The sequence below is a fragment of the Ictidomys tridecemlineatus genome, chromosome 6, assembly GCF_052094955.1.
Source record: "Ictidomys tridecemlineatus isolate mIctTri1 chromosome 6, mIctTri1.hap1, whole genome shotgun sequence".
Taxonomy (NCBI): domain Eukaryota; kingdom Metazoa; phylum Chordata; class Mammalia; order Rodentia; family Sciuridae; genus Ictidomys; species Ictidomys tridecemlineatus.
In genome coordinates this window covers 64,787,207-64,803,453 of record NC_135482.1, presented here as the reverse complement: position 1 = coordinate 64,803,453, position 16,247 = coordinate 64,787,207, and the positions used below count along the sequence as shown (strand labels likewise).

The 16,247-nt window shown below is 41.2% G+C and overlaps 1 pseudogene; it reads right to left on the bottom strand.

The window, feature by feature from the left end:
• Positions 1-6,359: 6,359 nt before the first annotated feature.
• On the bottom strand, positions 6,360-6,460 carry LOC120888723 (U6 spliceosomal RNA; annotated as a pseudogene).
• Between the last annotated feature and the right edge of the window lie 9,787 nt (positions 6,461-16,247).

Below are 16,247 nucleotides of genomic sequence, written 5' to 3'. Positions count from 1 at the left end.
TGAATCTCACAGGAGTTTGTTTGTTTGTTCAGACAGGATCTTGATAATTTGTTGGCCTCCAGTTTGTGATCCTCCAGCCTCAGCCTCCAGAGTCTCGCTTTATGATCTCTAGGGTCAAATCATATTAAAGCTGGAAAGGGTTGGGAAAAATCTAGTTTTATCTCCTCTGTTTATGGAGAAGAAACAAAGACCCAGCAAGCATAAATGACTTAAGACCACATATTGATCAAATAATACAGAGGCTTAGAATCTCCCAATCCAGGTCTCTGTCCACCATTGTGAAATTATGCCTGTGTCATCCAGTGGGTTGGCATTCTTCCTGACATATTAGAGTCCAAAGAAACAGAAAGAAAGCTAAGGAAAGGGCTAGAAGAATCTAGTGGAAGATTTAGACATTTTCATTTAACTCATGGGAAAAAGAGAGTATTCAATAGAAGGTGTTGAGATACCTGGATTTTTGCTGGGGCGGGGGGATAATAAAACTGAAGTCAAAGCAAATTCCATCCAGAGCAAAGAGTTAAATATAATAAAGCCAGGTAAGTTCTATAAGGAAGTGTGGGCAAATAGATTATAATTTTGGAATGGGAAGAGTTTTCTAATCAGGATGGGAAAAACCAGGGGTCATAAAAGAAAAGATTGATACAGAAGATCACATAAAAAATTTTATTTTAAAATTTCTATGTGAACAGCTACCATATAAGTGTTTTATCAAGGGGCTATTTTTCCAAGAGAATTTGCCTACCATGAGCAAGGCACTGGGTTCCATCTCTAACACTACAAAAAAAATGTTTTCCCAATAACAGAAAACAACACAACAAAGGGATATTTCCTTAATTTACAAATAAACTCATGCATAAGAAAAGAGTTTAATGATTGTAACTGCTAATATTTAATGATGATTTCCTACATGCTAGACACAATTTTAAGTATACATATATTATTTAATTCTTACAGTAACTAACTCTATAAATTAGGCATTATTATCTCCATTTAATAGAGGAGGACAGTGATGCAGTTTAAAAAAAATCAAAGAATATGTATAAGTAGTTTGTAGAAAAAGGAATATAAATGTTCAATAAAGATACAAAAAGATGTTTGATATCACTCATTATTCTAGAAATGCAAAATAAAACTGGAATTTTGACGTCACTTTTTTACTTCTGTTTATCAAAAATGAATACACTTGTTGATACCCAGGACTGGCAATATGAAAGCCTGTTTATTAGCTGATCCTCTCATATTCTGAGTTCTATCTTTGTATTAGCTCAAATCACCAGAAAACTATATATTTTTTAATTTTTATTTTATAGTTGTAGATGGACAGCATGCCTTTATTTGTTTGGTTTTTTTATGCTGTGCTCAGGATCGATCCCAGTGCCTTACACATGCTAGGCAAGCGCTCTGCCACTGAGCTACAACCCCAGCCCCAGAAAACCATCTTTGAACCACATTAACTAAGCAACCCAACAAAAATGCCTTCAGCAAGTTTCATTTTAATATTACCTTTGAAGTCTCTTGATGTTTGGCAGAAGAAATGACCACATTAAAAAACCCTCTTTTTATTTGTCCTGGAAAAATTACCACCAAAGGCATTGTCTACCATGGCAATCCGTGTTACTTACGTATGAAGAACCTGCACAGTATAATATCTATAACATTTACTATCAAGAAAATCTTTTCTCTGCTGAAGATCTGAAATGTTTCATTTTACCACATAGTGATAATTATATAAACGATTCTGTTTCCCTTTTCTCCTGCCAGAAAGCTCAGAACCATATTTGGTGATCCATGACAATTAATGACATAAATAGGATAGTTGGCATCTGACTTCTCAGCCCAATCTAACCACATCTTAACTCTTTCCTTTTTCTCCTCTTTGCTTTAGCTGGCTTCTCTCCTTTCATTTCTTTTTTAGTTTTCTAATTTTAGTTTAACAAAATTATGTAAATATGTGGGGTTTTTTTGGAAACTATTTCAAAATCTTTTGGAAGCAGGTAAGGTATACGTTATAGACAGTCAATCCCCTCGGTTTTGTGGGGTTGTTATTTTAAATATTTTTTTATTTGTAGTTGAACACAATATCTTCATTTTATTTATTTTTATGTGGTGCTGAGGATCAAAGCCAGCGCCCTGCAGGCTCTAGGTGAACGCTTCACCACTGAGCCACAAACCCCAGCCCCAATCCCCTCGTTTTATGGATGAGAAAATTCAGGTCCTCTCGAAGTTAAATGACTTACTCCAATCTGCAATTAGTACTTAATCTGTGTACACATGTGACTCTCACACTTTATTGTAAACTCCTTAGAATTAGATTTGGGCACAGGGGGTCAGGGGACACATGCCTATAATCCCAGCTACTCAGGAGGCTGAAGCAGGAAGATCACAAGTTTGAGGCCAGTTTCAACAACTTAGTTAGACCCTGTCTGAAAATAAAAAAAAAAATTAAAAGGGCTGGGGATGTAGCTCAGTGGCTGAGCACACCTGGGTTCAATCCCCAGTACTCTTTTTTTTTTTAACCTCTTTTTTTTATTGGTTGTTCACAACATTACAAAACTCTTGACATCTCATATTTCATACATTAGATTCAAGTGGGTTATGAACTCCCATTTTTACCCCAAATACAGATTGCAGAATCACATCGGTTACACATCCACATTTTTACATAATGCCATATTATTAGTAACTGTTGTATTCTGCTACCTTTCCTATCCTCTACTATCCCCCCCTCCCCTCCCCTCCCATCTTCTCTCTCTACCCCATCTACTGTAATTCATTTCTCTCCTTGTTTTTTTCCCATTCCCCTCACAACCTCTTATATGTAATTTTGTATAACAATGAGAGTCTCCTTCCATTTCCATGCAATTTCTCTTTTCTCTCCCTTTCCCTCCCACCTCATGTCTCTGTTTAATGTTAATCTTTTCCTCCTGCTCTTCCTCCCTGCTCTGTTCTTAGTTGCTCTCATTATATCAAATAAGACATTTGGCATTTGTTTTTTAGGGATTGGCTAGCTTCACTTAGCATAATCTGCTCTAGTGCCATCCATTTCCCTGCAAATTCCATGATTTTGTCATTTTTTAGTGCTGCGTAATACTCCATGGTGTATAAATGCCACATTTTTTTTATCCATTCATCTATTGAAGGGCATCTGGGTTGGTTCCACAGTCTAGCTATTGTGAATTGTGCTGCTATGAACATTGATGCCTAGGGCATAGGGGGTCAGGGGACACATGCCTATAATCCCAGCTACTCAGGAGGCTGAAGCAGGAAGATCACAAGTTTGAGGTCAGTTTCAACAACTTAGTGAGACCCTGTCTGAAAATAAAAAAATAAAAGGGGCTGGGAATGTAGCTCAGTGGCTGAGCGCACCTGGGTTCAATCCCCAGTACTCTTAAAAAAAAAAAAAAAGAATTGTATTTGTCTCTGAGATCCTGGTAGCAGGCTCTGAGCCAGTATGCAATAGGTGTTCAATAAATGTATATTGGCTGAAAACATTGTATACATTAGGAGGAAAGGGACACATTTTCTTGGAATAAGGTCTGGTAGGTAGTAGCTGTTCATGAGAACTGAATTAGCAACAGGGTATGGACTCAGCCTCGGGCCGAGCCTCACCACACCCGAGCCCCACCATTACCCAGCACTCTCAGGGTTAGGCCCAGCACAACCACTCTGCCTTTTCCTCCACCCTTCTGTCTTGGGCCTCTTCTTGGTCCAATCAGTTCCCAAATATTTTGGAGTTTCACAGTGGGTGGGGACAGCACATGTGCTCCAAGTCTCTGGGCCCTGTGACGCCTGGAGGTTAGGGAATGGCATCAACTTTTGACCCGTGTGCAGTACCCAATGTGGGCTGCTCATTAGTAGTAACTGGTAAAGAGGAGAAGGAGGGTCCATAGTCATGGCTGTCTCTGTCCTGTGACCCTCTGCTGAGTCATGTTCCCATACTCCTTGTGGGGCAGAGGGGCCAGCAGAGGTTGATGCGATCACTCTTTCCCCACTTTCCCATCCTTCTGTGCCAGGAGGGAAAAGAGTAAGAGGTAGACAGCGAGGTCAAGCTGGAAACATGAGGGGTGCGGGGCTTCCTCTGCATGCCTTCCTGTGACGTAGACACAGCTGGCTTCCCAGGGACTGTTACTCTGTGCCCTCTACTCTCCCCTCTCTATCTTGCTCTTCTTCTGGGCAGTTTCTAGAAAGAGAGCTGATGTCTGGGCAAGTCCTCCGACCCAGATTTCCTGGCTTGCTGGACAACCTGGACTGGGAAACTGACAGGGCAAGCCAAACTTCAGGGACCACACCTGCCAAGCCACAGGAAACCTCAGGCCTGGGGCTTCTTGGAGCTAGTCACGGCCTCAGACTTTAACCTCCTGCTAGGATTTGGGTCAACCTGAGGATCATCCTGCCTGAGCAAGAGGCTTTGCCCTTCCTTCTCACCCAGGACTTCAGAACCTACGTGGCGATGCTGCAGGATGCGAGGTGTTTCCGTGGAAGGTCCCTGCCCTGCCCTGGTCTCTGCAAATGGGAAGTGTTTGCCTACACTGTGTGCTCCAAGGGGTTCCCATGTGTCCAGGTGGTGAATTTTCACATTTCTCAGACAATTCCAGAGCCCCATGACTCTGGCTGAGGTCATGATTTGTATCTTCCTCTCTCTCTGGGGTGGCAGAACTCCCAGCTTGAGTAAGAGGTAGCCTAGCTGGGATATGAACATTCTACAAACTCTTGCCTACTTCTGTGAGAAATGATGACCCTATGCACAGTACCAGGCCCAGCTTAACTCCTGCAGGACCCAGGCAAGTTCTCCTACTATGTGACTTCACATTTAAAACTTTATCAATTATACAAACAAAATGTTAACTAAAACAAGTCCTATATGCCTACCTTGACAACATACTTTTATATTGACAAAACTTAAAAATGTATAAAGTTGGGGCTGGGGTTGTGGCTCAGTGGCAGAGCGCTTGCCTAGCATGCGTGGGGCATTGGGTTTGAACCTCAACACCACATAAAAATATAAATAAATAAATAAGTAAATGTATTGTGTCCATCTACAAACTAAAAAAAAAATTTAAGACAGAGAGAATTTTAATTTTTTTTTTTTTTAATTTTTAGCGGACACAACATCTTTGTCTGTATGTGGTGCTGAGGATCGAACCCAGGCCCCACGCATGCCAGGCGAGCATGCTACCGCTTGAGCCACATCCCCAGCCCCCATTTTTTTTTTAAATGTATAAAGTTGTTATAGTTTTTATATAGCTGAGAGGTGGCAAAACATCAAAAGACTAAATTTAATTATTATTTACATGATGGGCTGGAAATATTCAGTTGAATAATAAATGTATACATAATTTGAAAACTGCTACATGCTTGCATATTCGATAAAATTATTTTTCTTGCTTTTGTTACAAAATTACTAATTATATAATTATAATCAATATTTTAAAAAATATTTTTAGTTGTAGATGGACACAATACCTTTATACCTTTATTTATCTTTATGTGGTGCTGAGGATCGAACTGAATGCTCTACCACTGAGCCACAACCCCAGCCCCATAATCAATATATTTTTTTTATTGGTTGCTCAAAACATTACAATGATCTTGACATATCATATATCATACATTTGTTCAAATGGGGTATGAATTCTTATTTTTCCCACGTGAACATAATCAATATTTTTATACAATTTAAATTCTGGTTGACAGTCAAGCCAAATTAGACAATCTTTCTTGAGTCATAAGTCTCGATTTTTTAAATGAATTTCAGATTATTATCAACATAATTTTTGAAGCAATAGTTGGATGTAGAATTAAGCCATTGATTTTTTGTATCATGTAAAATACACTAACAGGAAAGCATATGATAAATTATTGTGTCACACACAAAAAAATTACAGTGTTTTTATTTCATTCTATAAACTGCTATTTCTTTTTTTTAAAAAAATATTTAGTTTTTAGTTTTAGGTGGACACAATCTTTTACATTTATGTGATGCTGAGAATCAAACCCAGTGCCTCATACATGCTAGGTGAGCACTCTACCACTGAGCCACAACCCAGCCCCTAAACTGCTATTCCTTACATCATGAAAGTTTCTTAGAGCAAGTCAGGCACATGACTGTAATCTCAGTGACTCAGGAGGCAGAGGCAGCAGGATTACAAGTTCGAGGCCAGCCTCAGCAACTTAACAAGATCTTAAGCAACTTAGCAAGACACTATCTCTAAATAAAAATTAAAAGGATTAGGGGTGTAGCTTAGTGGTAGAACCCAAGTTCAATCCCCAGTATTTAAAAAAAAGAAAGAAAGAAAAATAAAAATTCTTAAGGGAATAACTGTATCTATAGATCAGTAGCTCTCCCAACTTTTTTTTTTATTAACATGAAACGCTTCACAAACATGTGTTATCCTTGCACAGGGATCATGCTGATCTTCTCTGTATTGCTCCAACTGTAGTATGTGCTACTGAAGTGAACACTCAAAACTTTTTGAAGTCAGAATGCCTTAAAAGTTATTGAGAAACACAAGGAGTTTTGTTATGTAAATTATGATTATCAATATTTACCATACAAGAAAGTCATCCTGATTACTTTTAAAACACAACACGAGGGCTGGGAACGTAGCTCAGAGGTAGAGTGCTTGCTAGCATTTTCGAGGTCCTGAGTTCCATCCCCAGCACCAGGAAACAAAACAAAACAAACACCAAAGCACATGCTTTATCAGTCATCAGAGGAGTGGTGACATCACACATCAAGTAGCTTCTGGAAAACTCCATTGTACACTCTTGAGAGGATTAGTGTGAAAAGGGCAAATTACCTCGGTTATTATTAGAAAAATGGGTTTGACATTTCCAGAGGGTTCTCAGACCCGCTAGAAGGATTCAGGAAACCCCAGGAGTTCTCAGACCATTCTTTGAGAACTAGTGCCATAGAGCACTGTAAAGGACTGGTATGGTGCTATGGGTTTTATCTAGAACTATAAGCATACAAATAAAAGACTTATAAGAATCTTATAAGATTCTTATAAGAATTTCATCTTATGAAACATTACTCAACTACGACTTTTATGAATACTGCTCTAAATCATGAGTACAGCCAGGACTACACATTGGAACATGAAGAGAAGAATGTGAACATTTGGCATTTCTGAGAATAATACTTTGTTTGCTAGAAGTCTATGACATTCATGTGCTCTGGGACAAAGGCTTGCATGGTGAATTATATTTTTATTTAATTAAATTAATATTTTTTTTTAAAGAGAGAGTGAGAGAGGAGAGAGAGAGAGAGAGAGAGACAGAGAGACAGAGAGACAGAGAGAGAGAGAGAGAGAATTTTTAATATTTATTTTTTTAGTTCTCGGTGGACACAACATCTTTGTTGGTATGTGGTGCTGAGGATCGAACCCGGGCCGCACGCATGCCAGGTGAGTGCGCTACCGCTTGAGCCACATCCCCAGCCCCTAATATTATTTTTAATTGAGACAGTCTTACTACATTGCCCAGGCAGCTCCTGAACTCCTGGGCTTAAGTGATTCTCCTGCTTAACGGAGTAGGTGGATGACAGGCATGCACCACTGTTCCCCACAGAACTTTCTCTTTTTTTAAATATTTTTTTAGATGGATGGACCTTTATTTTATTCATTTATTTATATGTGGTGCTGAGAGTCGAACTCAGTGTCTCATACATGCTAGGCAGGCGCTCAACCACTGAGCCACAGCCTCAGCCAGAACTGTTCCTTTAAGTAATAAGTTCTGTGCTCAAATCCTTCCTGTGCTCCACCCTGAGAGAAGTGTCTGTCTCCCGCTTGGCAGGAGCATGTCCCACAGACCTTCCTATCATTAGGATTCTGCCTCTTTTTGCTTTGGGACTCAGGGTGAGAGACGTGGAGAAGTATTTCCCTGGGGCCTGACTGCGGTTGGTCATGAGAGTAGATGCCTAGGTTCGGGGCCATGCTGCATCCTGAGTGTCCTGGCTCCTTAATTGATTTGTGATGTGGCAGGACCCTAAAAGTGGGATTCTGGCTTGTCTGAGTTTAAGTGCAGTGCTTCTGCATGGACAATAGGATACAGAATCACAAATTCCATCTCAGAAGGACCTCAGTGGCCCCTGGGTGGTGCACCACTCAGCCGCGGATCTTCCACATACCCTAGCAGGGGCAGCTGATCATGGAGCTCATGAAGCTGATGCTCCAGTGCCTCTGACTTGGTTAGGCCCTTCTGGGACCTTGCAAGAGACGCTAGCAATGTGTTTGTGAGGTCATATATTTTTGTAAATTTTGTAACTCGTATTGTATTTCTTAAAGACCTCCTCTCAGATTGTACAAGCTTCAAGACCCACACAACCTGGGCTCACCTCTACAGAATGGGGCTTCCCCCTGCTCAGGCTCTTCTCTGAAAGAAAGTAGGATTTTGAGCCAGGAGAGCTGGATTCTTTTTATTTCTACTGGGAATAGAGCCACACCCCCAGCCCTTTTAATTTTTTATTTTGAGACAGGGTCTCTCTAAGTTGCTTAAGGTCTTGTTAAGTCGCTGAGGCTAGCCTTGAACTTGAAATCCTGCAGCCTTGGCCTCCTGAGTCACTGGGATTACAGGTGTGCACCACTGCACCTAGCAGAAGAGCTGGGTCTGAGGACTAGTGCAACCTTAGAAATAATAACAGCAGCTGATGTTATTAAATTTTACTATGTGTCAGGCACTCTTCTAAGACTTGGACATGCTTTATCATGTGTAAAATTCAGAAATGCTTCTCAAACACTCAAAAGCTTCAGTTTTCGCTCTTGTGCAATGAGAACAACATCCATCTGTACGTCCCACTTCAGTTCTGTGCATTACTTGAGGGCGGACCCTACATTAGTCACCACCGCATCCCTAGTGCTTGGCCCAGTGCCTGGCCCACAACTCACCAAGTGTCAAGGAGGTAAGCACATACCTCATGGCTGTGCTGATAAAGGTGGTCATGACTTGAGCTTGGGAGGCCAACTTATTGATGGAGGTACCATCAATTCCAAATCAGAAGCCTGGGTAAGTTGCTAACCTACATGAGGGAGTAATTATGCTGGTAACTACCTCAGAGGGTTGTTCAGAGGACTCCAATAGGCATCTGACACCTGGCATGTAGGAACATTTGATAAATGTTCGCTATTACCAACTGTACTAGGCAGGTAACTTTGCTTTTGGACAGATAGATTTATTATAAATCAAGTCCTAGCTTGGCCAGGATCTTGCTCACATTCTCATGGTAATGACCTCCTAACAGTGTCAGCCCAACTGCTGAGCTGGCCTCAGGCCCTCCACTGCAATACACTTCACCCCATACCAGCTACACTCACCCCATCCTTCCTCCCACCATAATATCCTTCAGGTGAGAATGTGAGGAAAGCTTTCTCTTCTTTTATGAAATAATTGTTTCCAAATTTAGCATGATTTATTTAACATGAATTACCCTTTCTTTAAAAATATTTTTTAAATTATTGATGGTCCTTTATTTTATTTATTTATACAGAGTCCTGAGAATGGAACCCAGTGCCTCATATATGCTAGAAAAATGCTATACCACTGAACTACAACCTCAGCCCACAAATTATCCTTTGTAATTTAATGTAATTAATATAATGTAAAATTCACCATTTTCTAAAAGTGTACAATTTAGTGGTTTTTGTGCAACCATCCCCACTATCTAATTCCAAAACATTTACATTACTCTTGAAAGAAACTCCAAGCTGGGCACAGTGGTGCATAGCGGCTCTGTAATCCCAACAGTTTGGGAGGCTGGGACAGGAAGATCAAGAGTTCAAAGCCCAGGTCTGGGATTGTGGCTCAGAGGTAGATCAATCGCTTGTCTAGCACGTGTGAGGCCCTGAGTTCGATACTCAGCACCACATAAAAATAAATAAATAAAATAAAGATTTGTGTCCAACTACTTCTAAAAAATAAATGTTTAAAAAAAAAGAAAGAAAGAGGGCTGGGGATGTGGCTCAAGCGGTAGCACGCTAGCCTGGCATGCGTGCAGCCTGAGTTCAATCCTCAGCACCACATACAAAAAAAGATGTTGTGTCCGCCTAAAACTAAAAAATAAATATTTAAAAAATTCTCTCTCTCTCTCTCTCTAAAAAAAAAAGAAGAAGCTTAACATTGTAGACTTGTTCTCAAAGGTAAAAGAAAGTAAGGTACCATAATTTAAAAGAAAGAAAGAAAGAAAGAGTTCAAAGCCAGCCTAAGCAACTTAACAAGGTCCTAAGCAATTCAGTGAGACTCTGTCTCTAAATAAAATATTAAAAAAAGAGAGAGCTGGGGAAGTGGCACAGTGCTTACTGATTATTAAAAAAAAAAAAAAAGAAAGAAAGAAAGAAACTCTATATCCATTGGAAGTCCCTCCCTAGTCTCCCTTTCCCTGACCCCTGGGTACAACTAACCTACTAACTATTTCTGTGGATTTGCCTACTTAGGATATTTTATATTATAAATAGAATCACAAAACATGTGGCCTTTTATGATTAGCTCATTTCACTTGGTCATCTGTCATTGAGATTCATTTATATTGTAGCATTTCTCAAAATTTCCTTCCTTTCTAAGGCTAACTTGCATGGATATACCACTGCATCTATCCGTTCATTTGTTGATGGACCTAGGGTTGCTTCCACCTTTTGGCTGTTGAGAATAATGGTGCTATGAACACTGGGATACAAGTACCTGTTTGAATCCCTGTTTGCAGTTCTTTGGGGTATATGCCTAGAAGTGGAAATGCTGAATTATATGGTAATTCTGTTTCATTTGTTGAGAAACCACCACACTGTTTTTCACAGTGACTGCACCATTTTACATTCTCACCAGCAATGAATGAGGAGTACAATTTTTCTGTGTTCTTGCTAACACTTGTTATTTTTTTGTATTTTTTATTATAGCCATCGTAATGGGTGTAAAGTCATAACCCACTGTGGTTTTGATTTACGTGTTCCCAATGACTAATAATATCGAGCATGTTTTCAGATGTTCAGTGGCCATATGCATGTGTATTTTAGAGAAATGTCTATTTGAATCATTTGCTTGAGTCAGTCATGGTGGCACAAGCCTATAATTCCAGTTATTTAGGAGGCTGAGGTGGGAGGATTGCAAGTTCGAGGCCAGTGTGAGTAGCTTAGTGAGACCTTTCTCAAAATGAAAGTTAAAAAAAAAAAACAAATAGGGCTGGGATGTAGCCCTATTTGAACACTGGGATACAAGTACAAAAATCCTTAGTACAAAAACAAAAAATTATTTGCCCATTTAAAAATTAAGTTGTTTTGTCTTTCTTATTGAGTTGTTTTTATATATATCTTTGGGTACCAGATATATGATTTGCAAATATTATCTCCTATTCTATGGGTTCTTTTTTTAATTTTTTTCTGTATGGTGTCCTTCAAAGCACGAAAGTTTTTTATTTTTTGTTTTGTGTGGTGCTAAGATTAAATCTAGGGTTTTGCACACACTAGGCAAGTGCTCTACCACTGAGCTACATCCCCAGTCCTCAAAAGGTTTTAATTTTGGTGAAATTTATCTTTTTTTAAAAAATTTATGCTGTAGATATCTAAATTGCCAATTTGCATAATTCAAGGTCAAAGAGAATCCTCCATATTTTCTTCTGAGAGTCTTCTATTTAGGTCTTTGATCATGTTTAGCTAATTTTTGTTTAGAAGTCCGCACTAATTATTTTGCATGTAGATATCCAGTTGTCCGAGCATCATTTGTTGAAAAGTCTATTATTTCCTAATTTCTTCATTGTCCTGGCACCTTTGTTGAAAATCTTTGTTGAAAATTGCTCATAAATATCTGGGTTTATCTCTGTCAATTCTATTCCATCAATAGATCTATTATATTATAGCCTTATGCGGTACTATAATCTTGGTGCTTGATATAGAGTCTCACCAAAGCTTTATAGTGAGTTTTAAAATAAGAAAATGTGATTCCTACAACTTAGTTCTTTTTCATGATTGTTCCGGTCATTCTTAAGCATGACTTTCTTTCTTTTTTTAAATTAATTGATTAATTTTGTAGTTGGATGCATTTTGACATACAGTATACAAATGGAGCACAGCTTCTCATTCCTCTGGCTATACATGGTTCAGAGTCACTCCAGTAGTGTAATCATACCTGTATACAGGTAATGTAAGTCTCTTTCTACTGGCATGACTTACTTTCAAAGGAGAAAAAAAATATGTTACTATTAACAAAGTCTGACATATTCAACTCATTCCAACCCAGGTGCTATTCCTTCTAGGCAACTTTCCCCAGACTCTCCTTTGGGTCTCTGCCTTCCTCTGGACATCTTATTAGTGCCTCTCTGACAGGGTCTATTCTTCAAGTGAGGCTGCGGGGATCACCTGTCTTACTGGAAGATGAGCCCTCTGAAGGCAGGATCATGGCTCATTTACTTGAAAGAATTTCCCATGGCCCCTGGCATGGAGCCCAGGACCGTGGTGGGGCTGAGGATATGCCAAATGAATGAGTGAGTGGATAAATAAATGAATGCTACTGAGTCATTCACACGGTACATATTCTGATCAGAACCTGGGCAAACATTCATAACAAAGAAGGACTTAGGAAATGCAATCATTAAATTCATGGTTACACCTCTATTGACTAGTGTAATCATGTGTTGTTTCACCTGAGGTTTCCTTAGTTTATTATAGTCATTATAATGCTTGTCAATAAGAGAAAAATGTGCCCAAATTACTTGAGGAATTATGTATGAATTGCACACTCAGGCATTCAACAGCCAGGGCCCAGGTTCAATCAATACTTTAACCCAATGACAGTTCTTATCAAAGCATTGGATCTTGCTTAAGCTAAAAGATTATTAGCCTTCGAATTAGCACTCCAAACAGGACTCTCAATTAATCTGCTAATGATTTTCTTTGTTCAGAGGGACAGGTCCTAGTCCATTCTAATATGTGCTCCCAGAGCTCTAGGCGCGTATTTGACCCTTAAGCAATCCTGAGTAAAGAAATAGGGTTACAGAGCCCCTGCAACCAGGAGCAACCAGTCCAGAAGTGGTGACCACTTTTGGAATCAGTAGGGCGAGAGCTAGGTCACATGATGGGCCAAGGGGAGGGATTCTTTTGGCCTGGGAGGCAGGGAGGTGTCAACCCACACCACATTTTTAAATTGAGTTTCAAGCTTGCCTAGATTTTTGACAGGAAGAGACAAAGATGAGGCTTTCGGACAGTAGACAAGGTGTTCCTGGCAGAGGGAACACCTGGAGGAAGGGCGAGTTCACAGGAACATGCTTGTACCAATGGACACATTCTCCTCCCAAGATCGGGGCAAGGCAGAAACTGAAAGATGTCATGGTGTTCACCTGAGTCAGCCCACAACTCACAGGCCCACCAGGCCTGGGTTACAGCTGTCCTTTCCTCAGGAGGGCCTTCACCGTCAGCTGCCTCCTGTCTGCCTGCTACCTCCCTGTCGCCAGCCCCTGTGTTCCCCTCAAGGTCCTGACCCACTGCAAATTCACTGCAGCTCAAATCCCAGGAGGCCCCTCATGAACCAGGCCAGAGGGTACTGGTCCTGATGAAGCTTGGGGATTGCCACATGAAGGATTTCCATCTGCCCTGCTGGCCTTTAGGTCAAACTATGGAGAGGGAGGGTCTCTCCAGCAGATTGCTCACCAATATCTAACGCTTTACTTAGAAGTAGCCCCAGTGCGTTTTTTTCCATTCATCAAGACAAGTGTTTATTAATCCCTTAAATTTAGAATTTAAGGGGCTGGGGATATAGCTCAGTTGGTAGAGTGCTTGCCTCACATGCACAAGGCCCTGGGTTCAATCTCCAGCACCATATACACACACAAAAAAATTTAGAATTTAAATTTTTAATTGAAGTATACAAACATACATTATAATGCATGTATTTAGTGATGCATTTTTACCAACTGAACACAACTGTGTAACCAGAGGCTCTCATGAGGAATGGGGACCTACAAATGTAAAATGGAGTAAGTCATGTAAGAACAGGGGGATGTCTGCAGCCCCTGGAGAGGAGAGAAGGCAGGTAGACTAGTGGAAAGTGCTGTGGTCCAGGAAGACTTGTCCTCAAATTTGACATCCATCCACAGTTTAATATGTGACCTTGGGAAAATCTCTTTCCCTCTCTGGACTTCAGTTGCATCCTTTGTAGTGTTAGGGTGAATAATAGTTTTTTACCTTTTCATCACCAAAGAAATGCTTCTATTATTTATCCCCACCCCACTGCCACCAGGGATCTCAGGTTTTGAAAAATGCTGCCTACTGAACAGACCAAGTGTAAGCAATGATTAATTTGTTTCCCCATTTCTTGTTAACTGGAAGATGTATGGAGCAGACTCAGATCTGCGGCAGATAGCATGCAGAGCCACCCTGGGTTGATAGAATTCCAGTCAAACAGAGGCTTTTTATGGCTGAGTTACTTAATTGCAGTCTCATGTCAAGAAAATGTTCGGAGCCTGGTGCCCCTGGTGAAATACAGTCAGGAGTAGCCTGGTCCCAGGCACCGCTGTTGAGACAGACAGTCTAACTTTCTTGATAAACCACAGATCTTAGGGTTCCAGCTTTCCCTGGAATTGGCAGCAGAATTGTGGGGTGTGAACCCCTCCCTGACCTCAGCCCCCAATTCCACCCTGTGCCCTTTACCCCAGCAGGCTGCCTGCTCACGTCTACTGGACAAGTCCTCTGGGTGAGGACTGTCTCACATTTCTCCAGGGGACTATCTGGAAACTGTTGATGGGACTGTAGTTTCTAGAACACTTGATAATTGCTCCCTACAGCTTCAGGGAGAAAACATGGGGGGCTTCTCTTCAGGAGTGCAGTCTGGCCTGGCCCCCAGGGACTGCCTCCTGCACCTCTGAGAGCTCTTGATTTCTAGCCCTGCTCCCAAGTCTGTCCATGACTCTATGGTGCAGTGAAGTCTGCTTGAGGACAAGAATCGTACCCCCTGATGGGAAGCCAGAGCCACACCCAGAGTAAGTCAGGATGGACCTTGAGCTGGGGGCAGGAAGGGAGGGAGTTTGGAAGAGAGGAGACTTGGTCAGAGAGATCTTGGAAAAGGAGATTCATGCATGGATGTGGAAGGAGAGGGGACACTCTATGAAATGAGTGTCCCAGGAGAAGGTGTTACAGCCTGGGCATTCTCCATGCAATATTCTAGGCAATATGAGGTAGTGCAGGGGACCCAAGTGTCACCTCTGGAGGAATGAAGTTTCCGGAAATTGATGGAGTGAGGAGGGGAGAGAGAGGCAGTGGGCAGGGGGTTGGGTGGTGTGCCCTGAGTGCTGAAGATTTGGAACTTGATACCAAGACACCTAGAGGCCTTGGTTGGATATTTGGACTTACTCAGAAACAGATAAATGATGACCAATGAAGACAAGCCGCCAGTCCAGCCTTGGATCTATTTCTTCTGTCTTCCAGGCATGGTCCTGGGCTTTTGCACAGTGAGGTAGGAAGACCATTGAGGGAATCACCTTGGAATGAAGAAGTGCTTGCCTGCTAGCCTTCTGGGTAGGCTTCTTGAAAGAGGAGAAATTTCTGGAACTTTGTGATAGATGAGACCGATGGTCTGGTTAGAGGACACAGTTTGGTTAGAGGACACAGTTTGGAGCATGTGCTATAGGCTGGTGCAACTCTAGAAAGTAAAGGTGAATAGTTATGAGCCCTGCCTTCAGGGAGCCGACATTAGGGGAAAAGGCAAAATGGTAAATTTTGGTAAATTGGAAAATGGTAAATTCAGCACAATAAAGACATGGAGCTCTAGAAAGGTTGTGGAGACAAGTAGGTTGTGGGGACAAGTCTAAAGTCAGTTTTGTCTGAATAGAGTTTTGATGGGTAAGGAGGAGTTCTCTGAGGGATGAAGTGGGCATTTGTTCAGAGGCTTGAATTTCCTGTGAGACCTTAATGAAAGCTACGGTCTCCTAGACACATACACATAACACATGGACCTTAGAATAGGACCCTACCTCCAAAAGGCCCTGAGGCCATCAATGATTATGAAAGTTGATGTCTCGGGCAGAGATAAATCCTGAGGATAAGAATCACAGCTAGAGAAAGTCTTCCCTTGGGAAGAAGCATGGGTTGTGGATTCAACAGTGTGACTCAGTATCATGTCCAGACCACTGGTGAGAGAGGGATGTGGGTTGCAGCAGGAGTGGGTTCCCCGAGACCAGGCTGTGCTGATGGTGTGATGGTTGTGGGGTAAGGGGCCCTGTGAGGTGGCACAGTGGCTGGTCTCTGTGATGGTAATTTGTTGTGGTGTAGGTCATG